General features: G+C 38.6%; 1 long non-coding RNA gene across 1 annotated transcript; it reads right to left on the reverse strand.

Annotated features, from left to right (window-relative positions):
- Nucleotides 1–1,425: 1,425 nt before the first annotated feature.
- Nucleotides 1,426–9,259, reverse strand: LOC131703270 (uncharacterized). Its single transcript, XR_009309749.1, has 3 exons — nucleotides 9,102–9,259; nucleotides 4,015–4,151; nucleotides 1,426–2,175 (listed from the first exon to the last, which is right to left on the reverse strand). It is a non-coding gene; the product is annotated as an uncharacterized LOC131703270 (long non-coding RNA).
- Nucleotides 9,260–9,670: the final 411 nt, after the last annotated feature.

Here is a 9,670-nt window from a genome sequence, read left to right on the forward strand (position 1 = left end):
CCTTTCTGCTGGAGATTACATGATATTAAGTCAAAAGAACTGGATCTTGACTGCTGTGAAACCTCGTGAGCCACAAGCACGCTTCCTGCTCCGGTTTACATGGGTTTTTACAGAAAGCGATTGACTCTGCCCTTAAAGTCACGCTGCCAAAAGGACGCCCTTTTGCTGTTTCACAATGTATTCGCATGACAACGTCACACAGTCATGACTGTAGAGTAGGGTTGGACGATAATAACATTTTCAGCTATCGATTATCATATTACCATACTATATTGGCTGAATAAATAAAATAATTAAAATTCCTGTAATTTATCAAATTTATACTTCAGCAGCATGACAACCGCCAGCCTAAGTCACTGAGTTTAGAAGAAAAGAAAAGCTAGTCAGTATATGTGCCGAGTTTAAGTTTCTGGTGTGCAGTTCAGATCTCCTCTGATTCCTATTGTCATGTTCCCATGGATCTTTATATCTTGTTGAATTATTCAACCAGTCATTCTGTCAATGAATTTGAATGAATGCAAGATTCACAAAGTGGCATTGAATGCAAAAGTGGCAGCAGTGTGGAGTAGTGGTTAGGGCTCTGGACTCTTGACCGGAGGGTTGTGGGTTCAATCCCCAGTGGGGGACACTGCTGTTGTACCCTTGAGCAAGGTACTTTACCTAGATTGCTCCAGTAAAAACCCAACTGTATAAATTGGTAATTGTATGTACAAATAATGTGATATCTGTATAATGTATAATGTGATATCTTGTAACAATTGTAAGTCGCCCTGGATAAGGGCGTCTGCTAAGAAAGAAATAATAATAAAAAGTGACATACTTTCAGCAGTTGATTTAATTGTCATCATTTTGTGTTGCATGTACATTCTTTTCTTTTGCCTGACCTGAGGACATTACTGCCCTGTACCACCTGTAAGTCACCTTATCATAATAATAATAATAATGTATACGCAGCTATCACACAGCCTACATGCCTTTTAACCCGTTTCTCTTACTGATTAACTGACTGCAGTATTCTGGTCATTCCTGTACTTTCCTTCTTGACTCCAGCTTGCTTTTTTCACCTCCGTTGCTCACACCTTTTATCACATGCATTTCATACACTCAGCCAAGGCAGCCATTGCCAAGCAACTTGCTTTCATTTTGCAGAACTGGACTTCCCCTTATTACTTAGTGACAAAGTACTCAATATCAAACTTTAAATCCCTTCCATAGATTTGAACTGCAAACATGTTGATTTCTATACATTTCACCTCCAATACTTTTCCAAAGGTAATTCCCTACCCCTCCAGCTGTATGCAATGAAACAAATCGCTTTACTAATGCAAGTTAAATTAGTAAGAACTGTTCATGGAAATAGGGTTAGCAGTTAAATAGCAAATTCATATACATTGTTCAAGTGTTTTAATCAGTTTAAGCTTCATCTCTTTGGAAGAAAAATATATTTTATTGAGTTTGCTAATTGAGATTGGACAGAGAAAAACACATACCATCTCGCCTCAAACTCTTCAAAAGATGACAGGCTAGAAGTGTACATACAGGCTATAAGTGTACATATAGTACAGTGTTCATTTATATCAACAGCTGCAACACAATCCATAGTTTATTATATACGTTGAAAAATGCTTTTATACAGTATAAAAAGTATAATGCATCTAGTGCTCACTATATGATTGTTTCGCAATAGCTGAGCAGAATGATTTCATGCATGCAAATATCAGGCCATCAATGAAAAGCAAGCACAGTATGTCTCATGCACATGAAGGTTTGTTCCACACTTCAACTTTCATTATTGACCTGCCTGCGGGAGACATTGTGGCTTTTATTTCAACAGCTTTCCCAGGAAACTCTATGATCCCTTCTGTTGCTTGTCTTCTGATGAAACCCTCCTCCCGCTCTTGATACATTCGATTGTATAAGGCATGATCACAGGACGTTATTACACTAAAGGACCCTATAGCGAACAAGTTTGTATACAAATTGTAATCATATGGTACAGAAAACATCATGGCAATGCGTTCGACAGCATCATTGTTGTCGATGACATCGTAGGTTAAGACGCCCACACTTCCACGTGCAGTATAACTGGTTTTGCTGAAGGAACACACGGCCGTGGTTTTTGCATTGATGGTTGGGTTAGGAGGATCTACATTATATCCACTGAAAGTGCAAATCCTGATGAAAAAAAGAACAGAATGACAATGATCATACGAGGGAACTGTATCTAGCAAGCCAAGATCTGTACTGCTAGAGTACCTGTCCCTGTTTACTGGGGAACCCTGAGCTCGTAACAAAGGTACATTATGTAACAGTCATTTCTAAATGGGCAGTAAAAATGGGCCAAACTGTTTACAGTAACTGCACACTTCTGTCCTCACTGTGTCAGCAAAGCACAAGCAATGATTGGACTTTGCTGGATGTCTATTAGTTACATGATGTTTCTTTGTTTTTGAACTTTAATTTGTTATAACTGGCACTTTATTTTTATTTAAGCAATGTAGTCCATGCATAAAGCAGCTGGAATATTATGGGTACCATTGACTATAAACATTAACTGCCTTGTTACTTTGAATGACCTTGTATTAAATATGACTGATTAGATTAGATTGGGCTAAACTGTAACAACATTTCCAAGGTATGTTGCAGCAATGCCTGCTCATAACATAGGTACTGGTGGGCCATTCAATTCCAGGTTTAATAGAGAACTGACTGAAGTGCTGTAGGATCTGGGAACAGATGCAATCCACAATTCTATTGGATAGATGGACAGAACGATTCAGGATTGGTTTGTAGATTCACAGTTTGCATATCATCCTACCAAATCAATCAGGAGCCTGAGAGACTGAAGCAATGCAGAGCCCAATACAGCCATGTCTAAGGGAACACAGTCTTTGTGTTGCAGTACATGTATGTGTTTCAATATATAGCATATTTATTTTAAATAATGCAATAAAAATAGCATGTACATAGCATGCTGGCAATAGGTGAAATTGATACAGGTGCATAACTCTGTGCTCCCACATCATTATAAATTCAGTTATTTGCTAATCCAGTACATCACTCGAAAGGCTGAAGTCTTTAGATTTCATCTACATGGATATTATTGTAGATAACAGCTTTACAAAATGTGACTAACGACTAAATCAAAGGAGGTTATGATTTGGTTGTATAATGCACTAGTGAGCTTTCACTTAGAGGACTGTGTCCAGTTGTGGTCACCACAGTACCAGAGGGACACTGTGGCCCTGCAGAGAGTCCAGTGAAGAGAAGCAGACTAATCCCATCATGGCTTAGAGGAATGAGCCTTGAAAAAAGGCTGAAAGAACTGAATCTATTTAGCCTGGAACAAAGAAGAATTAGAAGATGGGCAGAAGTCTTTAAAATCTGAAAAAGAAGTTGACAAAGTTAACACTACTACTTTCAAGCACAGCTCAGAATCCAGGATACCTGTACCGGTGGTCATGTTGTTGATGCTGAATCACTTGGATCCTTCAAGACCCAATTCGACAAAGTTTTGAAATCTATCAGCTACTAGGAACTGGACACCTGTGTATGTGCTGAATAGCTTCCTCTCACTCGTGCATGTTCTTAAGTTCTAACAGAGAGGAACCCTCAGTTTATCCAATTTGCTAACAGAACTTCTTAAGCAAAAGCTTACAGTGCAGCTATAGTATAGGTTTAATGTTGTTTTTCTGGTTTGTTAGTGTTTGGTTTTGTATCATTTTTGTGTACTTCTGAGCAAGAGTTGTTAAATTCTAAAGATTCTATGCATATATCCCACTGTGTATCAAATGAATGCATTACCAAGAATAGATTGTTTTCATTTTCAAAGCAGGCAATGTTATTTATTCTGTGTAATTATAGGGCTGATAATGACAAAAAAAAAATCCATTTGGCTCCCCTGCAGAACAGCTTTTTAAAAATTCTGTATTCATATAAAAATTATTCAGTGAAATTAAAGAATTTGCAGAACAGCCTTTGGGGTCAACAAAAAGTAGGATTATGATCACTAACCTTGGGCTTCTTAGAGAGAAATCAGAGTTGTTTTCAATTGAAATGGTAATATTTCTGTGTGTGTCTATATTTCTGGAGATTTCCTCTGCTGTTAAGGCTCTAGATCCAGCTGCCATCTTCACGCTGTAGCACTCTTGCTAAAATTCAAACAAATGCAAGTTTATTAGCTTATATATTATTATTATTATTATTTTACACACACTTTATATATACCCCAGTAAAAATTACTCTCTTCATAGTGATTTAGGGGAGGGGATGTTTAAATGCTCGTCTCTGCCTAACAATTAGGAAAAGAACAACTCTGAATATCAGGAGGAGAGCTTCATGCAGTGTGTGGCAAAGTGGTGAGTAGACCCAGGTGCGTGCAGTGCAGAGTGGATACAAAACAGACAGACAATGATTTCCAGGTGCAAGGGTGTTTATTGATTTAATTAGCAATATCCAGAGCCTTATGGCAAACACCTGTAAATAATATTGTTGGCGTGATACAGCGGCGTGTATCACTCGGTATTTGTAACTGCCCGTATTTGACCCGTAACCAAAAGTCCTGTTTTACACACCAACACTAAAGACAAAACACAAACACAGTTCCTAGTGACAGTGAACAAGTGCAAGTGGTATATTACTGTTCTCTGTGAAATGCAGGGGTGAAAGTGATGTCCGGGTTTATGCTGGCTTTCGCTACAGCTCCGGATCGTGCTACTGGTAGTCTATTAAAAAAAAAAAAAAAAACATACGACAGTTAACAAACACAAGAGAAAACACGGTTCACAATACTGCAACACAGACTCCTTGTAGGTTTAAAACACTAATAATTTACCATGGAACAGATCATTTTCACTACGCCCTATACACGCGCTCATGGCCCCTAAGTTAACGAACACATCCGCTCCTACAATCCTCGGATGCCAAGCCGTTTCGTGTCCGAGTCATCGAGTTTGGGTACCGCAGCTCCTTCCTAAATGGCCGGACATCCACCTACCCTAAAGCGATGCGGTTCATTTATGTTGTTTGTTACTATATCCATTACTTACTGCACAATATGCCAATTGATGCTAACAATTCATTTCAGTTCTGTGCGGTGGAAGAAGAGGTGGAGCTCTGTTGTTCCTGGTACATCTTAAAAGAATTAAAAGGAACAAAATACGACTTATGATGATTATTATTATGAGGCTAAAAGTCTGGTTAGTTGTGCTTAACATGCATTTATCCAAATATTAATAATAGGCTATACGAGAGTTTTACATTTGTAGCGTCTTTTGTGTTCTTTCTTGTCTCTGTGGTTTGGTACGGCTTTGCTGAGGAATAACGTGAGATTCCGCTAGTTAAACGGGATCTTGACTGCTGAAACCTCGTGCACCCGATACGCATGCCAGCGTCAGTGATACACTGTCGCTGGAGGTGAAAAGCGCTGAGTGCTACTGGCGCTGGTGTGTAACACCTGTAACATGTTAAACCAGCGCTCAGTGCCGCACCGCCGCGGACCAGCAGACCATTGCAAGCTAGCAAGCCAATATAGAAAGTGTCACATGACAAGTGTTCGTGTGGTGTTTTAGCTTGCTGAAATCATCTTCTTTAGAAACTGTATTCTTATTTTTGATGGCGCACATTGTAAGTGATATTCTGTAAGACGAGACTCCCTTTTCAAAGCGCGTAGAAACAAGCAATCATCAGCGACAGTGCTTCCCGGCAGCTTTTGTCGAAATTCTATTTTTATATGTATTTTCTGTTAACATTAGTTTATGGATAATCTTGTTTGCTTTTAAACCATTTAAATTGTTCCAAAAAAACCCCAAAAAAGACTATTCTATAGTCCATTCATTTTAATTCCGTACATGGTCTTGTTGTACTAGTGCTCAAATATACACTCCCTTTTTTCTTTATATATTTACCCGAAACCTTTCTTAATATAATTTTAGGAAATGACATGTCAGCACTGTGCTTGCATCCAGAGCAAGTCTGCCGATGAAAATAAAAATACGGCTAAAAACAAAACAGTATTCGGTTCAACAGAGACAGTCAGTAGCGTAAAAACAAACAAGCTAAATGCTCCGCGTCTGACTGTACAGTTTGTCATTTGAATGTGCCGCCCCTGCTTGTTCTGCGATGCTAAGCCAATAGGCAGGGACAGGACGTTGAAATGAATTGTGGGAAATGTCGTTTTAAGACCTTGAAATATACCTTTGCTTCTATGCCTGATCCCACATTTCCCACAATTCTTTTCAACGTCCTGTCCCTGCCTATTGGCTGAGCGTCGCATAGCTAGCAGGGGCGGCACATTCAAGTTTCAAGACAGGCACTTAGCTTATTTGTTGTTGAGCTACTGACTGTCTCTGTTGAACCGAACACTGTTTTGTTTTTAGCCGTATTTTTATTTTCATCGGCAGACGCGCTCTGGATGCAAGCACAGTGCTGACATGTCATTTCCTTATATTAACCGAGGTTTCGGGTAAATATAGAAAGAAAAAAGGGAGTGTGTATTTGAGCACTAGTACAACAAGACCATGTACGGAATTAAAATGAATGGACTATAGAACAGTCTTTTTTGTAACAATTTAATTGGTTTAAAAGCAAACAAGATTATCCATAAACTAATGTTAACAGAAAATACATATAAAAAGAGAATTTCGACAAAAGCTGCCGGGAAGCACTGTCGCTGCTGATTGCTTGTTTCTACGCGCTTTGAAAAGGGGGTCTCGTCTTCCATGTGCGCCATCAAAAATAAAAATACAGTTTCTGAAGAAGATGATTTCAGAAAGCTAAAACACCACACGAACACTTGTCATGTGACACTTTATACATTAGCTTGCTAGCTTGCAGTTGGCTGCTGGTCCGCGGCGGTGCGGCACTGAGCGCTGGTTTAACATGTTACAGGTGTTATACACCAGCGCCAGTAGACACTGAGCGCTTTTCACCTCCAGCGACAGTTTGTCACTGACGCTGGCATGCGTATCGGGTGCCTCGTCAGACACAAGCACGATTCCTGCTCTGGTTTACATTTTTTTTTTCTACAGCATGACATCACACAGTCGATTTTCACGTGCATGTAACCCCAGACATTGTTTATTTGTTTGGCCAACGCTCCTTTTTGTTTGTGTAGTTTTGTGTTTGTTTAAATCTTTTATTTTCTATTGTTTAATAAAGCACTGAGCTCCATTGCGCCTCAGTTTCACATGCCATTCCTTGTTTTGGTTTATGCTTTCTGGTCTGATGTCACCCCGAAAGCCATCCTGTTCACATAACCCCAAAAAGTTATTTTTTTGGAGCCATAGTTATATAGCTAGCGGCGAGGATACACAATCTTAACGGCAACTTCACACACAACACTGCGTGCGTGCGATGCTCTGTGACGTATTTAGATGGGAGTGAATACTGTTAACCCATGTAAGCATGGTGCAAAAGTAATACACGCGATCACAAGGATACAGTACACTGCCCAAGCTCAGCCTCCAACATGCCGATTACACTAAGGCGCTGCTCTCTTGACAGACGTGGCATATTGTTTGTTATTTTTCTGTGATTTTCTTTTTTGCTTTTATTCAAGCTTGCAATTCAACAGCTGAAATCACTCCATATCCAGTGTCCAATCAACTGCCTCACTAATTAGGTGATTAAGTGCATATGCTTCAGTCATAATCACTCAAGCATGTCATGGTCAAGGATGAATGATCGAGTGATTAAAAAGAAACCAAAAACATTTTGTTGATGTCCATCATTAATATACCTTATTTTTTCAACAATAAATGTGTTATATTAGTGATAGTTTATTTTTATGTTCAGTGTGTGTGTATTTTATATCTATATCTATATCTATATATCTTTTTTTTAGGATATATAAAACCAAAGCTGTAACAGGTGGTTACACAGCTTCAAGGGGTAAAATTATTCAAATGGTGCTATGACCCCAAACCGGCTACGCCACCTTGTGTTTAAAGAGGGAAAGGTCCTCTGGTGTACCTTTGAATTTACTTTGGAGTTCCCACTGCTAAGATTCTTTAATTGGGTAAGCAACCGTATACAGCGCACCATGCAAGGTGGAGGCAAAATTGAATTGTCAAAACAATTTATTTATTTTAAAGGAAACACTTAAATACCGCAATACAATTGTGCAATATTCAGCAATAGCTAACAAATAGCCAGTTAACAGAAAGTTTTTAATGGATTTCAAGTGTTCCATATAAAGTCAATCTATATCAGTATTGTATTACACTCAGCTAAACAATTATACAAAAGTGGAGAAAATTCTGAATGCAGCTAACAGAAATAAATCCACACAAACCATTAATAAATGTGAAACCCAATACAACGTGGAGCACAAATCCGAATGAAATCAAACAGAACAATCCGACACAGGACAAAGCAATATTCAAATCAAAGGAGCAATACACATCAAATTCCAAACGTGCAATCTACCAGATATTATAGCACAGAATCTCCAATCCTTTACGAACAGTTATGTTAAAGTATAAATCAGTTGTATATGTAATAGCGTTTATATATATATATTTATTAAAGCAAACCCACTAGTTTAAAAATAGCATTTAATCTACAAAAACTGATCTTTAGAATTGAATATCTGTTAGAAAACATATTGCACATTATCCACAGTAAATGCACAACGTCTGAATAGATCACAGTTTAAAATACACGGCACGTAATATACCAAGGGGGTGATAGTTTAAAGACCATCTACTATACAAACCAAAACAACTTCCAGCCAAACCATACAGTACAGTGCAATGCAAAACGAGCAGTTACTAATAAGCACTCCGCAGAGCGAAGAGCGAGCAATACCATAAATAAAGAATACACACACATGAAATACTCGTCTCGCAAGACAGGGCTTACTACTAACGGGAACCAAACAGCAAAGCCTCAGGAGCGGTGCTGCAGCTCACAAGACGCTACTCAGCTGGATGTCGGTTTAGTTAGAGTAGCATTCTCTCAGCACGAAAAATAAAAAGTACACGCACATGCATACCATTAACACATTTTAACAGGAAAGCATTTTTTTCATGCAAGCAGCGAGGGTACTCACGCTTACAAGGTCAAGAATATTACCTAGCTGTCACCCATACCTGCCTTACCTCCTGGTTTTCTATTGAGTCTCAAGGTCTCCGGGATCTGTCAACGATTTCCAGGTAACTTAACTTATTATCGCTGACCAGAATTCAATGAATTGAATACCAGTCCCCATATTTCACTTAAAGCCGGAGGGTTCCAATTCAATAAAAAGTCCCTCCCTGCTCGCGCTATCATTGGCTGCTTCAAGGTTTTAAAAAAACAAATGACAAATGGAGCATGATAGGTGGAATCACGCCAGTTCATAATCATGACATCAATCATGTTCATTTAATGGACACTTGAAACAACCAATGACAGCAGGAACCTCGATATATATATATATATATATATATATATATATATATATATATATATATATATATATATATATCCCCTCAGTTATATCCTTCTATAAATACTGTTGTGCCATAATGCTAGCGTGTTCAACGGCACTAACAAAGTGAAGAAGTGTTTTGTGTTTTGCTTTTGAATCCCCAGGGCTGGTGGTATTGAAATAAACCCAGAATGCGAGATGATTTGTTACACATTGTAATAACCAGCAATGCAGTCTATTGTTGTCGTCACTGACATG

Source organism: Acipenser ruthenus, chromosome 32 (genome assembly GCF_902713425.1).
Source record: "Acipenser ruthenus chromosome 32, fAciRut3.2 maternal haplotype, whole genome shotgun sequence".
NCBI lineage: Eukaryota > Metazoa > Chordata > Actinopteri > Acipenseriformes > Acipenseridae > Acipenser > Acipenser ruthenus.